This window comes from Crinia signifera, chromosome 2 (assembly GCF_055691185.1).
Source record: "Crinia signifera chromosome 2, ASM5569118v1, whole genome shotgun sequence".
NCBI classification, from domain to species: domain Eukaryota; kingdom Metazoa; phylum Chordata; class Amphibia; order Anura; family Myobatrachidae; genus Crinia; species Crinia signifera.
In genome coordinates, this window is record NC_139218.1 from 115,717,798 (window position 1) to 115,739,901 (window position 22,104).

Genomic DNA, 22,104 nt, shown 5'->3' on the forward strand with positions numbered 1-22,104 from the left:
GGCGTGGCATCACAAAAAGGGGTGTGGTATTACACTTTAGACCATACACAGTAATGTCGATTACACATATTAGCAAACTCCATAATACCCATTACACATAAAGCCACACGCCATAATGCCAATTACACATAAGGCCACACACCATAATGCCCATTACACATTGTGCCACACATCATGATGCCCATTACATACTATATAACAAACCGTAATGCCCATTACATATTTGCCACATAAGTGCTGCTTACCTACGTGCTCATTGCTAGGGGGTTCTTGCTTGATGGCACACCATAGTACCCATTACACAGGATGCCGCACACCATACTACCCATTACACATGATGCCGCACACCATAGTACCCATTACACATGATGCCACGCACCATAGTACCCATTACACATGATGCCGCGCACCATAGTACCCATTACACATGATGCCGCGCACCATAGTACCCATTACACATGATGCTGCACACTTAATGTCCCTTACACATGAGGCTGCACACATAATGTCCCTTACACATGATGCTGCACACATAATGCCCCTTACACATGATGCTGTACACATAATGCCCCTTACACATTAAGCCACACATTATGCGTAATGCCCCCACATACTGCCACTTGTAGCGTCCCTTACGCAATGCCCCCAAAAGTGCCACTTACAGTAAATTTTTATATGAGCCTTCGCTGCTGCAGGGAGAGATGGAGAGCGGTGCAGCTGCTTCTATGGGAAGAGGAGCAGAGCGCAGCGCAGAGCACGCTCCCACTCCCCTCCTGGTGTCCCCTCTAGCTGAGGGGACATTTGAAATATTGTGCGCGCTGTTGTTGTGCGTGACGTCGGGGGAGCACGCCGGGCGCCGGCACCATATGATTAAAGGGGGGGCGGGCTGAGGTGAAAGCGGGGAGAAGAATTGGAGCAGAAGCTGCAGGGGTGACAGTCATTGACAGCTGGGCAGAGAGCAGGGGGCTGCCCGGCTGTATTCAGAGCACTGCAGGTCACGGCTGTTTGAAAGAATACCCCTTTCACAACAGAAAATGCAGGGATTTACCCGGGAATATGGTCCCAGGATCATGCAGGGACATTCCCAGGCTGACCCCTTATACACCAGCCTAGTCCCTGCATTTTCTGGTGTGAGGGGGAGAGACAACCACTCCCCTCTCCCTACCCCCCTTTAACCAACCAGCTATATCTTCGGAACCAACTGACCCATTTACATGAGACCAGTATCATATTGAAGAACTTTTGAGTTGGCTTCGAATGATTTTAGTCCTGTGAAACTGGGCTGTTTGGTTCCAGAGAAATCTGCCCTCAAAGAACATAAACACTCATGAAATTACATTTAAGAAATTAAAAAAACGGTTTAACCTCAATATCCCTGGAACCAATTAACCCATATGGATCCAGCCTGGTATCAGATTGAAGGCCCAGCGATTTAGGTTCGACTAGATCAACCTCGAGCTTCAGTGATGCCGAAGGGGGAACTGGCAACCGTTGAACTGGGTGGGGGTCGGAATTAGTGGGTTATCCTATAGAGAAAACGTTCCAGCTTTGCCTGGCCATATATCCGGTTCCCAGAGGGCTAGAGACACGGGGCTGGGCTCGTTGGAAAGCCCTGACCCTCAGCTACCAAATGGGCTAATGGGTGGTCCTGTGCACCCCCGGACCACCCCCTAGATTCGCCTATGGATACAGCTATAGTCACTGTGAAAAAACACTGATTCTTATTACTTAAAGCTTTGAGGGTTCTCAGCTTACCCACCCATGTATGCCTATTGGGCTGTAGTGGTGCTGGATACTGAAACAGCTTCATAAAGGAAATTACTGGGGTCTCATGTGCTAAGCAGGAGAGTTCTGTCCCACTTCCCACAAAGGGTAGTATTCAATGCGACCGGCAAGGGGGTTAAACAGTGAGGATTGCAGAAAACCAATGATCCTCGCTGTTTAACCCCCTCGCCAGCCGCTCGCCCTATTCAATGTTCTGAGGAAATCCTCGCCATCACAGGACGGCGAGAATTCCCCAAATTAGCGAGACCTGCGGCTAATGCAAAAAACTCGCTGTTTTTAGCTGCGAGTCTCGCTGCTACTGGAGCCGCATACATCAATTCCCCCTCGCTCAAAAAATGGAGCGAGGGGGAATTGGCGTATGAGGGGGGTGCATTGAATACTGACAGTGTGAGTGGTGACAGCGAGCAGGAATCACTGCTCGTTGTCACCGCTCGCCCACGGCATTGAATACACCCCAAAGTCTCTCACTGTACTGAAAAATATTTACAGCAGTACAATATACTGGAGGAAAGACTTCCCTGGGTCCTAATGCCCAATAACTTTTCAACAAATACATGAAAACCACACACATTGCCATGTTAGTTATGCTCATGTTTTAATAGATCAATTTATCACAAAGTAAAAACATTTCCAGTGATGTTATACAATAATTATATAGAAATGTATGTATATCATTAGTAAAAATGATAGATTTTATTTAACTTTGTGATGTTAAAGCTGAATGAACTTGATGCATCTTTTTTGCAAATTTAGCAAGTTTGCCAAAAGTTCTACCGAATCCCCTCTCATCTCTCATTTCTTCCCGGTCCTGTTGTAGCTCCCTTTTTTCATTCTCATTGTTGCCTTCTTCTTCCCTACACCAGTGAGAAAATTTTATTGTCAGCAAGTATAGTATTAGTTAATTGTAATGTAAACCATCATGATTAGTAATTTCTGTCTAATTCCGAGCAGCAGGTTAGATAGAGACTAATTGTTGGTGAAGTAACACTTGTATTTGTAAGTAGTATAGGATCAATTAAAATGACAAATTATGTTTGAAGAAACTTGAATTGACAACAAAAGTATAGAGGACACTCCCATTGTCATAAGAGGGATACATTTACTAAATATTCAACATTAAACTGACCTAAATCATCCCTGTGGGATTGCTGCCAATCTCTATTTTTATAAAGGGTCAATTATTTACAAGGCATGGTTTACTAAATTTACCCCCATGGCTTAGTAGCACAATGGAGATAAGTAATTATACCTGTATGTCTCACATTTGACACTTTATTTTGTATTTGTCTCAAATATGTATTGCCAACATTGACAGAAAAACACATTGCTGCCAGGAATACACATTATAAATTGTTGAAAGTATTATAATTGCAGACCTTTCATCCATGACATTGGATATGACCAGCCAAGTCATGTGGTCTGAATGGGTTGTCATGGCTGACCAATATACTGTAGTCAATGCATTTTAGAAAAGCTGAATGGGTGCACAGAATCTTAACTTCCCTGCACCCACCTGCAATCAATTCAGTAATTTATCAAAATCTGGGGACCCTTAAAGGCAGAGGTGAGTTTAGACATCATGTAAAATAACAATTTAGCACCCCCTTCATTTAAACGATAAATTTATTCCTGATTAATTCACCTTGGATTATTTGCAGTTTTTCTTCCTTACATTCTCTTACTGCTTATTACTTTACTGTCCCATTACCTCTAATTTCCATTAATTAGAGTTGGTAAATAAAAAGGGTTTTTATGGTTGCCTCTACTCAGTGGAGACAGCAAGATACTGAGTTGCAGAGCTGGAGACCAGGTTGAGGTGTTGCATATTTTTTAGCTGAGATAGATAGATGATGTAAGCCTGCACTCTGCTGCTCTGTGATTTAATATAGCACCAGGTGCCCTCCCTGACAGACCAAGATTAGGTGGTTCCCCACACACAGCAGATGGATGTGCAGCACTCAGGCGACTTGGAGTAAGGAAGACCGAGTCTTGTATTATAGCCAGGTCTCTGCCTTCCTTACTCCAAGTCGCCTGAGTGCCAGCAATAATTGGACCTGTTGCCTTCCCTCAGCCAAACAAATTGTTCCGCTGTAGAATACAATGTTGCAGGGCGGCACTCCAAGGATTTCAAAATAATGACCGGACATAGTAGTGTCGATTGCCAACGTTTCAAATCTTTACTAGCTTTTCATCCCTGAAGAAAAATCTAGTAAAGATTTGAAACATTGGCGATTGACACTGCTATGTCCTAGTCATTATTTTGAAATGCTTGGAGTGCCACCCTGCAACATAGATTTATATATATATATATATATATATATATATATATATATGTCAGTGGTGGACAAGTGCGCCTTCAGTGTTAAACATAAAAGGAGGATATCCTTAAAAAATAATGTGATATGCGTACCAGAAGAAAAGAAAAAGATCACTTGTAGCAGTGTCTTTTTTGTGACCGCCTCCTGATTGGTCTTCCTCGTCCGCCAGTGCAGAACTCGGATGGAGTATACGTGCCCAAAGGAGAGGATATATTTGTGTTAAGAATCCAGAAATGCTTGGTACAGATGGAACCGGGCTCGTCTTTGCAGGGGATGGCGATGGTGACGCCAGCCGCCATCCCCCGCCATCTGTATCTGCGAAAGGGGACGCACGCGCACGAGATGCGCACGCGTCCCCTTTCGCACGGTTCCACCGGGTCCCCGCTGACTTGTCGGCGGTCACCCGGGGTCCCCACCGCCTCCCCGCACTCCCCCTAACCCTGTCCGTCTCCCTAAAGCAGAGACGGATAGGGTCCCATCGCCCCGCCGCACGGAAACTGAGACGCGCGTGCGTGTGAGACGCACGCGCGTCTCAGTCAGATGGAGAACTGGGCTGCTGGCGGATCGCCAGCAGTGACAGTCTGGCGATTCGCCAGCAAGAGGGAGCCCAGCTCCATCTGTATAACTGGTGATTAGTGATGGTTTAGTGTGGTCAAAACTTATAATTCACCCAGTGTATCTTACTGTTTAAAAAAATATATATAAATGACTGACTCACACTAGACAGGGGTCTGATACCGACAGAGACAGCTGTAGACCTTTCCAGCTTAAGGTACCTTAAACAGAGAGACCCTCCCATAAACGGGGGTAAGAAGTAGGTGGTGTGATAACGTGTTAAAAGGTTTTAATAATAAAAAAGACATATGTAATGGACTCGTACAATTTAAACAAAATATAAAAGCTTCTATAGTAATAAGGTGCGCTGCTATGGTATGCATATCACTTTATTGTTTAAGGATATCCTCCTTTTACATTTAACACTGAAGGCGCACTTGTCTACCACTGACTTTTGAACCGGTCACGTCGGAAAAACGTGATCATTTGAGACATTTTGCAGCCACTTGTATCTTCTTTGAGTGTTATTAATTTTATTTATATGTAATTTCAGTTATCAATATTATTCAATTCACTACGTGTCACTGTTTAAAGGTTGCAGCACTTAGTGCACCACACATATTATATATATATAGTATATGTATGTATATATGGAAGTTCTCAAACTAAAGCATACACATATTAAGCCTCTATAATGGCACATTTAAAGAAGATTGCAGCAACTTATAACTGAATTCTATGTTTCAAATATGAAAGTTATGATGTGTCAATTTACATTTTACTGCAGCCAAAGCAGCCCATAGAACCCGGGGCATGCTCATGTGCAGCACCTACAGTAGGTCGGTATTGTGCATGCGCTATTCCTGTTCATGTCATCTGTATTGTATAGGCATGGTGACCTTGATTTAACTGCTACCGAGAAACTCCATAGAAGCTGGTGGGCAGGGCCGGCGATACCCACTCAGCAGTTCCTGCAAAGCAGGAAGGCACTAGCTGAAAAGGCGCTGTCTCCCTCCCTGCTCTGCTAAAGCTGCCTCAGCCCTTACTGTCACTGCCTCCGGCATGCCGCCCACAGCGCCTGTCTAACAGCGGGCGGCAGTATGGAGAGGCTGAGCAGCTCCCTGCACCGCGCACACACTGTCCTCCTCCTGCGACCTGCTCCCTCTTCCTCACAGACACTTGCGCTGAGGCATGTAGCGCTGTCTGTGAATGCCTGGATGACATGTCATGTCAGGATCCGCCCCCTACCCATTGCCTCCCCTTCCTTCTTCTCAGTGTGCTGTGCCAGTGCCGCTGCCAGTCCTCAACACTCTGCCCCCTCTATCTCCTCCCCTCTTCTTCCATCTCCTCCTTCTCTCCCCTCCTTTCCCCCTTAGTCACGAGTGCTGCACATACTTTTTGTACTGCTTTTGAATCGCATCGCACACACATTGCATGCATGCCGTGCGATGTGATGCGATGCAATCTAGCCCATAACGTACACGATTCTCGCAGCGTGTATGAGCACATTTAGTGCCTGCAACATTTTGCGGACACAGCACGGACATGGTGTATGCATACATGACATGCACCCGAGATTCTCCATAGGATCGCATGGTTGCATACATTCCCACAATCGGGCTGCAGCTTGTTGCAATGGCAATGTGAAAGGGCGCAAAATGTATGGTTTGCAGGAGGGCACCGGACATCCTAGCACCGGCCCTGCTGGTGGGCATGTGCATGTGCAGTATCAAGGTCAGTACTAGGCATGTGCCAGTCTGGGTGCTTGTCATTATTGTACAGATGCCGGGGCCACAGTAGCATCAGGGACTGGTTGAGAGTAGCGGTGGCAAGGGGCAGGTGTGTTTGCTGGCATCACTTTAAGTGAGGAGCCGCCACTGATACCAGGACTGTGATGCGAACACAGCATGGTATGCTTTGCATGTTCGCATTAGTGCAAGGTCCCATAGTAATCAATAGGCATATCCCCTCTGGCTTGATTAATATGAATGCATAGCAGGAGCATATGAATAGAGTATACTCAACTATGCCAGGTGTTGTATACCGCAATAAGTATGCATTGCAGCAACAACATAATTGGACACATTTTTATATGACTGATCAGTCTGGGGTTTTGCTGGTATTTGGAGAAATTATCTTTCTTTGCTATTTCATCATTTAAGTGTTAGGGCGAGACGTATTAAAATACATTGCCGCCCACCGCGATGCCAGCGCATATGTACTAACATATGCGGCTAGCATCGCGGTGCAATGACCCCCCGCGATACCTGTACTGTGGTGTGCGGGGGGGTCTCCGTCATCTCCCTGCCGCCTGCTTCTCCCCTTATGCCGGGGACAGCTAAACAAGATGTCCCCGGTGCCTCCTCCTCCCCCCTGCAGCCAGAAGGACGTCCGGCTGCTTTACTAGGGGAAGGAAGGGCTTACCTTCCGGGTCCTGGAGGACCTGGCCTAAGGTAAGCCAAAGGGAGGGGGAGAGGGGGGTCGGCGGGTTTGTGGCGGAGGCGTCGGACGGCGAAAAGAAGCCCATAGGCTTCTATAGGGTATCGCCACCAAAAGGTGACGATACCCTACAATGCGGTATCGTGGCGGCGGAGTTTTAATACATAGGAAAATGCGGTAAAACAGGGGTTTTACCGCATTTTCCCCTTAGTACATCCCGCCCTTAATGAGAATATGTGTATAGAGTACAGTGTATTAAAGTAATTGAGAAATATATTTTTCATAGTTTTAACTAGAAGTGCTGCAGCAATTAGGATAAAGAAGTATATTTAGCTTCATAGAGAGAAGTATTGTTTATTGTCCACCCCTATATGCTGGACATGGATAGCAACATCTCTTAATATTAACCCACAGGCCTGTGTGATTGCATTGGGGAAGATCAAACATGGAGTGAAGTCGGGTAAGATCATTTACCTTTAGAGATATTGTATTGTGCATCATAAAGGAAATAGATTTAACAACTAACCAACTATTTACTTACCCGGAAAGCTGACTGCAAAATACACCAGTCAAAATGACTAATAATAACTCTACCAAGGCACTGTGAGAAACTGCTTTTATTAACAAAGCTAGTTTTCACCCTCTAACAAATAGTTACATTGAGTGAGCTAAGGACTTCGCCACCTCCAACCAGTGGTGTAGCTAGGTGCCACGGCACCCGGAGCAAAGGCATGTTTCGCGCCCCCCCCCCTCCCCCCCAATTTGTAGTAGGTGAGGCTCCTGCACAGTGAAAAGTGGGCAGGGACCAACATTATACCACACACCGTAATGCCCATTGGACATTTTAGTGAACTCTGTAATTCCAGGTACACATAAGCCCACACATGATGCCCATTACATACTATATAACACTCCGCAATGCCCATGACATACTATATAACACCGTAATCCCCATAACATACTATATAACACACCGTAATGCCCATTACATACTATATAACACACCGTAATGCCCATTACATACTATATAACACTCGGCAATGCCCATAACATACTATATAACACTCCGCAATGCCCATGACATACTACATAACACACTGTAATGCCCATTACATACTATATAACACACCGTAATGCCCATTACATACTATATAACACACCGTAATGCCCATTACATACTATATAACACACCGTCATGCCCATTACATACTATATAACACACCTTAATGCCCATCACATACTATATAACACACCGTAATGCCCATTACATACTATATAACACACCGTAATGCCCATTACATACTATATAACACACCGTAATGCCCATTACATACTATATAACACACCGTAATGCCCATTACATACTATATAACACACCGTAATGCCCATCACATACTATATAACACACCGTAATGCCCATCACATACTATATAACACACCGTAATGCCCATTACATACTATATAACACCGTAATCCCCATAACATACTATATAACACCGTAATCCCCATAACATACTATATAACACACCGTAATGCCCATTACATACTATATAACACACCGTAATGCCCATCACATACTATATAACACTCCGCAATGCCCATTACATACAACACACCATAATACCGATTACACATTTGACACATAAGTGCCACTTACCTCAATGCCAGGGGCTTCATGCTCAATGCCAAGGGGCTTCATGCTCGATGCCAAGGGGCTTCATGCTCGATGCCAAGGGGGCAGTAGGGTGCAGCAGGGTGGGCGGGTGCAGTAGGATGCAGCAGGGTGGGTGGGTGAGTGCAGTAGGATGCAGCAGGGTGGGTGGGTGAGTGCAGTAGGATGCAGCAGGGTGGGTGGGTGAGTGCAGTAGGATGCAGCAGGGTGGGTGGCTGCAGTAGGATGCAGCAGGGTGGGTGGGTGGCTGCAGTAGGGTGGGTTTGTGGGTGCAGCAGGGTGGGTGGATGGCTGCAGTAGGATGCAGCATGGTGGGTGGGTGGCTGCAGCAGGGTGGGTGGGTGGCTGCAGCAGGGTGGGTTTGTGGGTGCAGTAGGGTGGGATTGTGGGTGCAGCAGGGTGGGTGGGTTATGTGGTTAGGAGGGTGAGTGCAGCAGGGTGGGTGGAGGGTGGGAGTACACCATAGTTACAGCCAGGCGTCCCCCCTGCCTGTGCTGACAGAGACAGTGTGTGTGTGCTGTGAGTGTGCACCCCTCCCCTCTCCTCCCCCCTGCCAGTGTGCACACTGCCACCCGCTCACGGCTCTATGCGCTGTGTCCGGGAGAGAGATGCGGCTACGTAAAATTCATATCTCCCGCCGGACCGCTAGCCAATAGGCGCTCGCGGTCCAGCAGCCATCAGTTGATTGGCTGCTGGACCGCAAGCGCCCATTGGCTAGCGGTCCAGCGGGACCCGTGAATTTTACATAGCAGCAGCGAGCATGTCTCTGTCACCGGACGGAGTGGGGAAGCTGGCTGGCGGGCGGGGAAGCTGGCTGGCGGGCGGGTGGGGAAGCTGGCTGGCGGGCGGGCGGGGAAGCTGGCTGGCGAGCGAGCTGGCGGTGCCACAGCACAGCTCCGGCGCCATGCAATCATCCTGCGCCCGGAGCGTGTGCTCCGCCGGCACCGCCCTCGCTACGCCTCTGCCTCCAACACATTCTGAATGTACAGCCTGGACCGCTGTCACTGTACTCCCTGCCTGCAGGTCTCTAAGACCTATGCTCATAGCCAGTACTTTCTGTTCACCCTAATATAACTAGTCATATTTTCTCTGTATCCATTTCTGTGTGCCAGATTCCACATCAGTTCTCTGCGCACTGTATATGTCCCTCTACACCTGCTTCTCACACTACTTACCATAACTCTGCACTTATTTTCTTTTCTCTATTTTGACACTATCTTTCTGCACAACACTGTTGTACCAGAGCCATGGCTCATCAATCCTGTGCATTCCCTATTCTCTCTGCATGCTTTCTGCCCCCTAGCAGGGTGTGTTGTGCAAAGCTGCTAGGGGTCAAGGGTGCAGGTGGAGGGGGGAGAGGATGATAGGAGGAGAGAGGACTGCTTTGTCCTGACCATCTCATCATGTCCTGACCATCTCTGTCATGCTCACTCTCTTTTGCCTAAAATCAAGCTTGAAGGAAAATAATGTTTTCAGTAAAACTGACTCCATATATTACATTAATAATATATTGTTATAACCAAATTAGAAATGGAAGCTTTCAGATTAACTGACACGGACACCTAAAAGCTGCATTTTACATGTTAGGTGCTGTCCATAACCGCTTGGTAAACCTTTTAGTGACTTTCACTAAGAGTAAATGTAAGTATATCATACTGTAATACCAAAGTATACAACTAAGTAACAATAGTTAAGTAATAAGCAGTAGCAAGTTGTCAACAAAATGAGTGTCAAATGAAATAACATGATTTATATATATAAATGAATGTAGTTAAATAATTATGACAACTTACTTTTCCGCTTTCCCAAGTTGTACAAGGCAGGCAAGGGCCACAACTGCTGTCGCCAGAATTACCAATTTGGTCATCTTCTCGGGATTCTAAGATTCTGTTCAATAACATACATTGTAATGACTTTCTGCATGCAGACATCATTTACACATTGTTTCATCATATATACAAATAATACTATTAATCCTAATTTGTGTCCTTTTTATTTTTGGTTAAAAAGTTAATAGAATAGAAACCAAAACTTACACCCACTGTCTAGTTACACCTTGTCGGCATACAACTTACTTTCTTCATAAGATTTTTATTTCCAGGGAGTTTGACTGCACAATCCTCTCTATCAGTTCCCCACCATGACATTACCTGGCCAATGTTAGTGTCATAGAGGTGAGATAATAAATGCCAACCCTCATGAAATGAACAGGCGGCTCATAAAAATGTTTGTTTTTTCACCTCGCCATTATGCAGTTCAACTACTATACAAGGCTTACCATCATTTCCATTAAAAGAAATATGATTATCATCGCACCAATTCTCCCACTGTTCTCTCTGATAATGAGCTCATTATCTGAGGAAGCCGCTGATTCCCTAAGGAGACGGGGAAACGCGTCATTTGATATTTGTTTTCTTCACTGAGCAATGTTTTTTCGGTACTTGTTTAGTTTCACGGTGGCAGCGTCAGTCGGAGCAACTTCTGTGTCCCCTTGCGGGACTATCCACGCTATCTAAAATCAACTCCATGCCAACGTGGATAGTGGGGGTATGAACCAATTCACGTTGGCATGGACTTTATTCTAGATAGTTTTCCGAGCGCTGAACCCGGAAGTAGCGGGTGGCCATGCTGCCGCCATGAAACTAAACAAGTACCGTTTTTTATCATTATCATTATCATTATCAGATAATAAAAATAATTACAGGACCCCAGCAATTTACTGCAGAAGGTCATCACATCACAAGTGTAGTCAGCAGACAGCACATACATGGCAGCATTGTGGAGGCACAGAGTGATAGGAGGAGTCTAACATAACAGACAATTCAACAGATGTTTCAGACTCACTGACTGAGATTAGAAAAGTCATCAGCCTGATGGTCAGCAACACGGAGTCGCAACCCCATGCTGAGAAGTTCGGGACCCACCTTGGGGTCAGGACCCACAGTTTGAGAACCGCTGCTCTAGGGCAGTGGTTTGCAAACTGTGTGCCTAGGCTCCCTGGGGTGCCTTGGGACACTTGCAGGGGTGCCTTGGATTAGTGGTCTAGAAGCAATTTAAATTGTTTATGGTCATTGTAAAAGGCAAAAACATTGCTGGTGGGCTACCGATAATAAAATATGTGGACAAACAGAAGCTAATCCTGTTCCTCACCCATAAATAAACATATATATGACATACAAATCAATGTACAGAATAAGAAACTTTTGTACTAGGGGTGCCGTGAAAAAAATTCTGATGCTCTAGGGTGCCGTGATTTTAAAAAGTTTGGGATCCACTGCTCTAGGGAATACTACCAACATATAGTTGAACCTGTCATCCCTTCCAATATCTACATTTGCTCTCCATGCTATTCATCTCTTAACACCTGTGCACCTTTGGGTAGATGTCATTTATTAGCTCCATGGCACTCCTACAAAATTCCATGACAAATTTGCTTCCTAGCTCCCTCACTTCCTGTCTATAGATCTCCCTTCATTATATTAGGTAATTTAAAAATCATAATCAATATCCCCAAAGTATCCTCTGCATATAAACTCCTTTACCTTCACATCATTGCTTGGTCTATCCAAGTGGATCTCCTTACCCTTCCATGTGTGTAAGTTGATTTGGGCTTCACTCACCATTGTGTAATTTCTGATTACTCCAAGTCCACTTCGAATCCCTTCATCACTCACTACCTTTGTCTTTGCCACATACCTCATATCATCATCCCCCACCTATTACCTCACTACCTCCCCAGTAGACTCTATCCCCTCCAACCTCCACAATACCTATCTCTTTAGACCTCACCATCCCTTTTATTAAAAGCTTATCCTTGATTGTATTGTATGCAACTGCCTAACTGGTTTCATTTCCTCCCAGTCTGCTTGACCACATTTCAGTCTGGCTTCCATCATATCTACTCCACTGAAACTGCATCTCAATAGTATGTGACCACCTCATTGCAACAAACTCTAAGAGCCCCTAATCTCTGCTTACTCTTCTAGACCTTTCTGCTGCTAGATCTTTGTACTGTGGACCACCATCTCCTACTGCAAATCTTTCACTATCTTGGTCTTCATAATACTGCCCTCGTACTTCTCTAGCTGCTCCTTCTTTGTCTCCTCTCCTGAAACCACACCACTTCAACTAAAAGTAGGTGTCCCCTGGGATTCAGTTCTTGAACATCTCATTTTCTATCTGTACAGTATGTACTCTTTAGATGAGCTCATTAGCTTGTTTAAATTCCAATATGCTGTCATCTCTGTGCTGATTATATTTTAATTGACCCTCTACCTGACAGAGACTTAATTTGTTTTATAAGCTAAGATCTTAGTATTATATTAGATATTTTGTTTTACTTTAATCAAGAAAATATATATAAACAATTACATGTAGTTAATTCTGTTCAACATGGGCTAATACTGATGCCAAATAAATAGTTGTAGAAGAATAATCAATTTTCCAGAATATGAAATACAAAGATCAGCAAGAATATTAGACGTACTCACCTTAAGTCCTTGTTTGTGTTAGCACAAGCCTTTTCTCCAAGAGTGCTAACTATAAATCCTTCCAACTCTTTATAGTGTGGAGGTAAGTAGTATTCAACCCTTAGCTGTTTGAGGTAAACATGACATACAAGTCACAAGCATCTGAAGTGATACCATCAATCTAAAACAATCTTGTGATATGTCAAGTTATAGTGAATCTGAGCTCTATCCGGTTCTGGACAAAAAAAAAGAAGAAAAAGAATTCCTACAAGGGGCACTCAGATTTGGCTAATGATTGCTCAAATAGCATCTATTCAAACACATTCAAATTTTGTATAGTGTCCCAAGAAAAAAGATTTAACATTTAACTTTTATTGTTATCAGAGTTAAAAATCAGTGAAAATATGGTTAAAATCAATTGTGAGAGTGCAATTACGTGTGTTAAAGTGTGAAAAAAATTAAAATAGAGCTGTTCGTTTGGTGTGTTACTCATAAAGGTTCAATGACCTATAGTTTTCAAAATGATGCCTATGTGTGAGTTGTTGCACTTATAATTTTATGTATTGCAGTCACAAAACCATCAATCCAATATATGACACTTGTAACACTGTGACTTGCGTCAGTAGGTGCTGAAATTAGATTGTTATGTTGCAAATGAATAATTCCTATGCAACTGTATCTATTCTCATTAACAGGATTTATTTAAGATTGTCAGAGTTGGTTGGCAACAATGTATGTTAGTAATGTGTCATAATATGGATGCCATGATTGTTAGGACTAATTTAGTTGCTTAGTATATTTATTTGAGCCAAACTTCTGTTAGAAATGAATGTGCTGCAACTGGCATAAATTAATCTGTTTTAATAGAACTTTAGGTACTTGTTTCCTAGAACGGCCACAATCGCAGGCATCGTGTACCTTAAAGTTAAGGTACACGATGCCCGCGATGGACCCGATTTCCTTTGAAATCAGGTCCATTTTGCCGGGAAAGGCAAAATCGGGGGCATCGCGTCGGTCGCGTGCATTAACATGGCCCCCGACGCGACCGACGCGATGCCCATGATTTTGCCATAGGCTTCAATGTTAAAATATTTTTAACATTGAAATCGGTCTTGTGCCATTATAATGGCACAAGATGAGATGGACTTGATTAGGTCCATCTCACATAGGAAACAATGTGAAATGGGCCAATATGACCCATTTCACATTATATATGGCCCCGTCGTCACCCCACGATTGACGCGAACCCGAAGCGTGGTGAGCACAGCGAGCCCGCGAGGGGCGGCGGTGCGCGTCCTCCGACCTTTTCATAACCCTACTATCCACGTCGGCGTGGAGTTGAGAATATAAAGTGTGGCGAGCGCAGCGAGCCACCGAGCCCGAAGCGTGGCGAGGGGACGCGTATACCTGTGAAGTTATACGCTGCGCTCGCCAGGCTTCGGGCTCGGTGGCTCGCTGCGCTCGCCACACTTTATATTCTCAACTCCACGCCGACGTGGATAGTAGGGGTATGAAAAGGTCGAAGGACGCTGCGCTCGCCACGCTTTGGGTTGGCGTCAATCGTGGGGTGGCGTTGAGAGGGTAAAATTGGGGGTCTGGGGAATACTTTACATTGAATCCAATGTAAAATAGGGTCCCAGGGACCCTATTCACATTTGATTCAATGTAAAAATCGTGTCGATCTCGTCGGTCGCATCGCATGCGATTTGGTCGCATGCGATGCGACAGACGCGATTTTTCTGACACGATCACCCCGATGTAAATCGGTGTGGCCGTGCTAGGAAACAAGTACCGATTATAATAATTAGGTGAATGGTGATTGGGATTCCACCTTGTATTGTATTAATACAATTCCCCTGACTGCGCTATTAATATAGTGCACAGATGTAATAACATACCGCTGCGTGCAGATTACAGGAGATTGCTTAGTGACTGTAATATCAGTCAGAAGTTGACTCTAACATATCGAGAGTCTCTAATCTACAGATGATAGAAATGGCTGCTGCAGTCAGCCTATGTTATTGCTGATTAGATATCAAAATGCAAAATAATTGCTAATAGCTTGTCCATCCGTATGAGAGTTAATGCTGGGGGGCGTTCATAGGGTTAATGAGAACAACCCACAGTATAAATGTGGTAGTAGTGTGTATATTTATTAGCGTGCTGTTAATGCGAATTATAATTATCCTATCTCACTGAAATGTTCTCACAGTGCCCCAGTAATAGTTGGTATAATTACCAGGATGGATTTAAACCTTGCCACATTGTTATGTCACTATCATTGATTTGATTCTAAGATGAATCTCAATAATTCGACTGCTGTAAGCAGTTGCTGTAATCACGCAATTCACCTGTGTTAGAGTAATAAATCTAACAGAGCTATTGGCTCTATGTTCACCATACAGCGCGGATGTGTGACAGTATGATGTAGAAATATATGAATTAGTCCTATTAGGTGCAATACATATTTTGTCGGCATTATCACAATTTCGTCTATTGTTCAATTGACGGCTCCACTGTACAAACTGTATGAATCTGCGCACATGTATTCCATTATTTTTATCAGAGCATATAGACATACAAGTCACAAGCATCTGAAGTGATACCATCAATTTAAAACAATCTTGTGATAAGTCAAGTTATATTGAATCTGAGCTCTATCCGGTTCTCACAGGATATTACTGTGTACTCTATGAAGTTTCAGTTGTCCTGCAAAAAGAGAGGGGTGCATCGGGACACTTGCAAGTATGCTTGGGATTGGTGATCCAGGACCTATTCCAAATATTTATGGTCAAATTAATAGGCAGTCCCAGAGATGGCGGCTGACAGTCTTGTCCCTCACCACATAACTGAATCTAAGGATGACATATAAATACAATTTACAGATGGATCCGGCCTCTTCCTTGCAGGGGCTGGCGATTCTATCGCCAGACCCCGCCAGTGTCCGGCTCTCGCCAGGGGCAGGCGCGCGTGCCGCATCAGAGCCATCCTGAAACTGTGACGCTCATGCGTGTGAGATGCAGACGCACCCTAGCACCTCCCAATCAGATGGAGCGCCTCTGTGCCGCGATCCCCGGCCAAGGATCAGAGGCGCTCCATCTGTACATCATTTTATATTTTTTTATAAATTTTTCATTAATAAACTTTTGGCCTAGGTATGATGCAATAAATTCTGCTACTCTAGGGTGCAGTGATTCAAAAAAGTTTGGGAACCATTGCTTTAAGGGGTATGTTCAATTGGAATCGTTCAATTGGAATCGTTATTTAGATTGAACCATGTATCCGATATACCCACACTTTCCACTCTACAAATGTATAGAAAGGGCCCTGTAATCATATCATAGAAATGCATTTGACAAGCAGAGGCATTAACAGGGAGGAACGGGGGAGGGGGGGGGGGCACAGGCTACCAGCCTTTGTCAAAACAGGGGCATTGTATACCATTTCCTGGATGTGGCAATGCAGGAATGTGCCGCATGTGTAATTTACTTGGCTTTGCAATGCCCCCTGCAACTGCTAATCTAAGTAGGGTCAGACTTACCCAGGCTTATAGTTGCAGATGAATATCATAAGCGATGGTCATGTCTATTATCTGCAGTATATGTTCATCATATATTCTAAACTGCAATCAGCTTAGTATGTATGACCCAGTCGGAATCCCCCCTCTAATAAGCAATTAATTCACTTGGAAATTTTCAGTTGTAATGCATTTCTCAACACGAAGCACCCCTGAACTGATACAGCAGACTTGATTTAGAAGCACCCCTTGACTTAAATGGCAGACAAGGCACCACCACTGGACTTTTTTGGCAGACAGGACACCCCTTGTCTTAAAAGGCAGCATTGCAGCACCACTGGATTTATACATCAGACAGGGCAGCACATTGGAATCATAAGGAAGACATGACACACCTTGACTTATACATCATACAAGGGAGCACATCTTGACTTATATGGCAGACAGGGCACCCTTTAACGTATACAGCAGACAGGACGGAGCCACTGGACTTATATGGAAGAGAGGGCAACAATTGACTTAAATGGCAGACAGGGCAGCACCACTGGACTTTTACATCAGGCAAGGCAGCATCACTGGACTTTTACAGCAGACAGGGCAGCACCAACGGACATTTACAGCAGACAGGCAGCACCCCGTGACTTATACGGCAGTCATTGCAGCACCACTAGACTTTTAAATCAGATAAGGCAACACCCCTGGACTTAAACCAAAACAGGGCACTCGTTTACTAATTTGTCACACAGGGCATCACCCATTGACTCCCACAGCAGAGAGGGCAACACCTGGATATATATGGCAGACTTGGCAACATTTCAGGACTTATACATGAGACAGGGCAGCACTCCAGGACAGGATACCCCCTGGACTGGATCAGCAGACAGATAGGGCACCCCTGGACCCCTACAGCAGAGCAAACAGGGAACTCCTGGACCAACATAGCAAAGCAGACAAAGTACTCCTTGACCGATACAGCTGAGCAGACTGGGCATCCCAGGACTGATACAACAGAGCTGACTGGGCACTTCTGGACTGATATGGCAAAGCAGACAGGGCACCCCCTGAACTGAAGAGCAGACAGAGCAGTACCTGCCCCATGCCAACCCCAGACAGACATACACAGGTCTTTCCTCCGCACTCTCCAATGCCGGAGTGAAAATGCATAGAATCCAAAACCCACGAGAATTCGACCACAGGATGATGACATTTTGCCTTGATGTGGGATGTGTGCTGAGTGGAAACCCAATACCCACTGGGATCCTGGTCCAGATTGCAGAGTTCAGAGGGTCCGATGCTCAGAGAAGTGGACCTGATCGTCCCTTATAAATATACATCTACAGAGACAAGTGGCATACCAAGTCTGTCACTCGATTAAGAAATGGTGATCAATATTTCAAGGTCTGAAGCCCATTGTCAGAACACACAAACAAACAGTGCAATGGAGAAGGTATTAATACTTACAAGTTCCGACTCTTACCGTTGGTGGTCAGCCCGTCTGCCTGGCATCTGCAGTGAATTCCGTTCCATGTGGTATCATAACACTAGAAGTAGCGCCGATCTGTTCCTTTTGCTACTGTAAGTAACCACAAGAAACAGACAGCATGCAGCATACTGTGCACTGTGCATGATGCTACTCACTGGAACTTACATGCACAACTGTATATGCACAGGTCCTTTTGGTAGTCAACGAGATGACTGAAAAAATGTAAATTAAACTGAAATAGCAATTATAAAAAAAAATACAAATAAAAACACAATTATATAACAGCAATATTATTAATAGTGGATGCAATGTGTTTAGTGCACACAAGGCCCCTGAGGTCCAGGCGGACCCACACTGCACGCCCTGCACCCACTCTTTCAACTTTTTCCCTCCAGACTCTGGAGACCTGTTCATGGCAGTACATTTTGAGACAGCAGTAGTGGTCTAGAGCACTACTAGCTAGAAAGGATGGGGCCTAAAAAAGGAGTCTGCACCATAGGCTTGCGCAGCACATTTTATTAGGGGGTGCACCATTGAAGGGCCGTGTCTATAACCACCTACTGGGCGTGTCTATCACTGTCTACTGGGCATGAATGCCAACTAAATAGAAGTTGACTTATTTATGTACAGATTTTAGAATAAATCATTCCCCCCAAACACACACACACACCAGAAATAGGGCCAGTGCCTGCCAAAGGCGCACTGCAAATATTTACACTGTAATGACAATTAAATATATTGCCATTCACCATAATGCCCATTACACAAAATTCCATACACAGCAATGCTCATTATACATAATGCCACACAGCATAATGTCAATTATACATAATGCCACACACCGTAATGCCCATTACAAATTATATCACACACCGTAATGCCCATTACATATTATATCACACACCATAATGCCCATTACATATTATTTATTATTTTATTTACAGTTTCTTATATAGCGCAGCAGATTCCATTGCGCTTTACAATAGTAGACAGTGATAAAACAAACTGGGTAACAACAGACAGACTTGGAGGCAGGAGAGCCCTGCTGCAAGCTTACAATCTATAGAATCTTACAATATATAGATCTATATTATACCACACAACGCAATGCTCATTGCAATTGATATATTGCTCATATACAGAGGTTGCCATGGGTTACATGCTTCTTGCCAGGGGTTTGTCTCATTGCCATAGGGCAGGCCTGGCCAACCTGCGGCTCTCCAGATGTTGTCAAACTACAAATCCCATCATGCTTTGCCACAGTTTTGCTATAAGGGAGTGTTAAAACTGTGGCAAAACATGCTGGGATTTGTAGTTTCACAACATCTGGAGAGCCACAGGTTGGCCTGTCCTGCCATAGGGGAATACATGCCCATTGCCCAGGGTTTAATTAACATGTGTGTTCACATGGGAGGGCGGGAAGTTGCATGCTCATTGCTTTGGGGGGGTTAAATGCTCCTTGCTAAGGGAAGTTACATGCTCATTTCCAGAGGGGTTACATGCTCATTGCCATTAGGGAGTTATATGTTATTTGCCAGGGGAGAGTTATATGCTTGTTGAAGGGGGTTGTATGCTCATTGCCAAGGGGACTTACATGGCCGTTTCCAGGATGGAGAGGGGGTACATGCTCATTGCCTTTCTAACTGTGTCAGTGCTTCAGGAATCCACACTTCTGACATACAATAGAGATCTGGCAGAAACTCTGTCTGTTTACTCTAAAGCTGCATTTTTGGAGGGGCCGATGTGGACAGACTGTGTGTGTGGGCTTTGGGTTGGTTGCCAGAGGCAGTGGAGGTGGGGGGTGTGGATGTGCTGGTAATATAATATGCCTGGGCACCCCAGGCAACCCCCTTGTGCAAGCCTATGGTCTTGTATTACACGTGTCACATAGCCGTCCTGCAACAAAATCATGTTACTGTGTTGATCAATGCCCATACACAAAATGATTGACAGGTAACCAACCATTTTGGACCATTTAGGAATGTCAGGGAAAATACAAGCATGTGTAGCTCTTTGAGGGGAAGTCACGTGATGTCAGCTTCTGCCCCAATTCACCTGCTGCTTTTGCAGCCACCGAGTAAGTCCTGTGCTTCGTACAGACTGCTCACAGTGGAAAATTCATTAGATGGTGAGCAGCTTGCAGCAAATTGCAATTCCAGCTAAGATCAGAAGAGTTAGCAAATGATCTATATGAATCTTTTGTGAAAATGTGTTTTACGATAGGGGTTTTGGGGACCCAGTCGTGACCGCAGGGAACCAGTGCTGGATGCCTGAGACACAGGAGAACTGTATCTGAGGACAATGGAATTTTATTAGGCCCCAAGTCTGAGAATGCCTTTGCATGCTGGATCTGGGAGTACTGAATAAATGAAGAATGCCTACTCGGCTATAACGTCAGAATGCCCACTTGGCAACAACTGAGATAATAACTTGGTGATGGTCTGCCGGCACTTGTGTAGTGCTTCTGGTTCAAGAATTCCTGTCCACCATAGGAGCACTGGGAAAGCAGCCTACAGTATCTGGTATACAAGCTGGAACTGGAGCAGCCAGTGATCAAATAAGGGATCCGGCTGCAATAGTGACACAGTGGCAATTAGCAACTTGATAGCACTTAATGGCCTGATGCATGTTAGGACTGGAAGTCTGTAGCAAGTCAGTACCTGTAGTAGGCCGGTGATAGTTAGCCAAACACCAGATGGTGGCTGGATATAGGGTCACCACAGGAAGGCACACAGAGTCTGGATAGCAGGTAGCATCTTGGAACTGATGAGTGTCAAAGTATAAGATGGTGGTTGTGGGTCCAGTGGGAGACTTGGAAACCAGGGCACAGCTGAAGACTGGCTGGGAATGGGTAGTTGGGAATGGCTGATGACTTAGTATGGCTAGGAAGCTGGAAGCAGCTGATGACTAATCGTAACTGGAAAGCCAGGAGTGGCTGATGACTGGCAGTGGATGACTGGGTATTTGCTGAGGTACTGGAGAGCTGGAATACTCTTTAGAAAGCTGGAATACCACAGGTGCACAATTAGAGCCGAAGCATTGCAGAGCAAGGCAGATGCAGTCCAAATGAAGCCAGGGAGAGCAATTCTGAGAACCAGTGGCAGATTGAGCACGGGGCGACAAGGTGTGGGGGGCTCACTGGTGTGTGGGGCTCCTGTCACCCCCCCCCCTTGTGCTTGGGCAGTGGGATTGGGGAGCGCAGACGGCCTGGCGCAGCACAGATGGGCAGGGGGTCCCTGCAGCGACCTGGGCGGTCAGCAACAGGGTCCTTGCTGCAGATGGGAAGTCAGCGGCGGGGTCCCTGCAGCGGATGGGAACTAGTAGCCAATACCGCTACTAGTTCCCATCTGCTGCCAGGACCCCGCCGCTAACTTCCCATACACTGTTGGCACCACGGCGCTGACTGCTCAGACCACTGCAGGGACCCCCAGTGCTGCGGGGATGTGTCTGTAGGGGAGATGTGTCTGTGGGGGAATGTGTCTGCGGGGGGTGTCTGTGGGGGCCCCCATAATTTTGTTGTCCAGGGCCCGCACAGACCTTAATCCGCCCCTGCTGAGAACACTGCAAACTGAAGACAACCTGCAAAATAATCCAGGTTCGTTCAATGTGCTCTTACCTGAAGCTGTTTGTCCAGGATGGACGAAAGATTTCAAGGGAAATGTATGCGCACATCTTAAGATCGCTAATCTTTCTAGTCTGTGGGGATCTTAAGGAGGATCTTCAGACCTGATACCAAAGATTTCTCTTAAGATCCCGTGTGCGTTCCTATGGAACTTTTGCTAAATCTTCTGATCTTTAATGCAGCATTGGAAACGGGTTGATATTCAAGGGAGAATATCAGGAAATCTATTGAATTCAAAGGGCCC

The 22,104-nt window shown here is 45.2% G+C and overlaps 1 long non-coding RNA gene across 1 annotated transcript; it reads right to left on the bottom strand.

The window, feature by feature from the left end:
- Window positions 1-2,503: 2,503 nt before the first annotated feature.
- On the bottom strand, window positions 2,504-13,365 carry LOC146058839 (uncharacterized). The gene is made up of 3 exons (XR_014469993.1): window positions 13,260-13,365; window positions 10,563-10,656; window positions 2,504-2,639 (listed from the first exon to the last, which is right to left on the bottom strand). It is a non-coding gene; the product is annotated as an uncharacterized LOC146058839 (long non-coding RNA).
- Window positions 13,366-22,104: the final 8,739 nt, after the last annotated feature.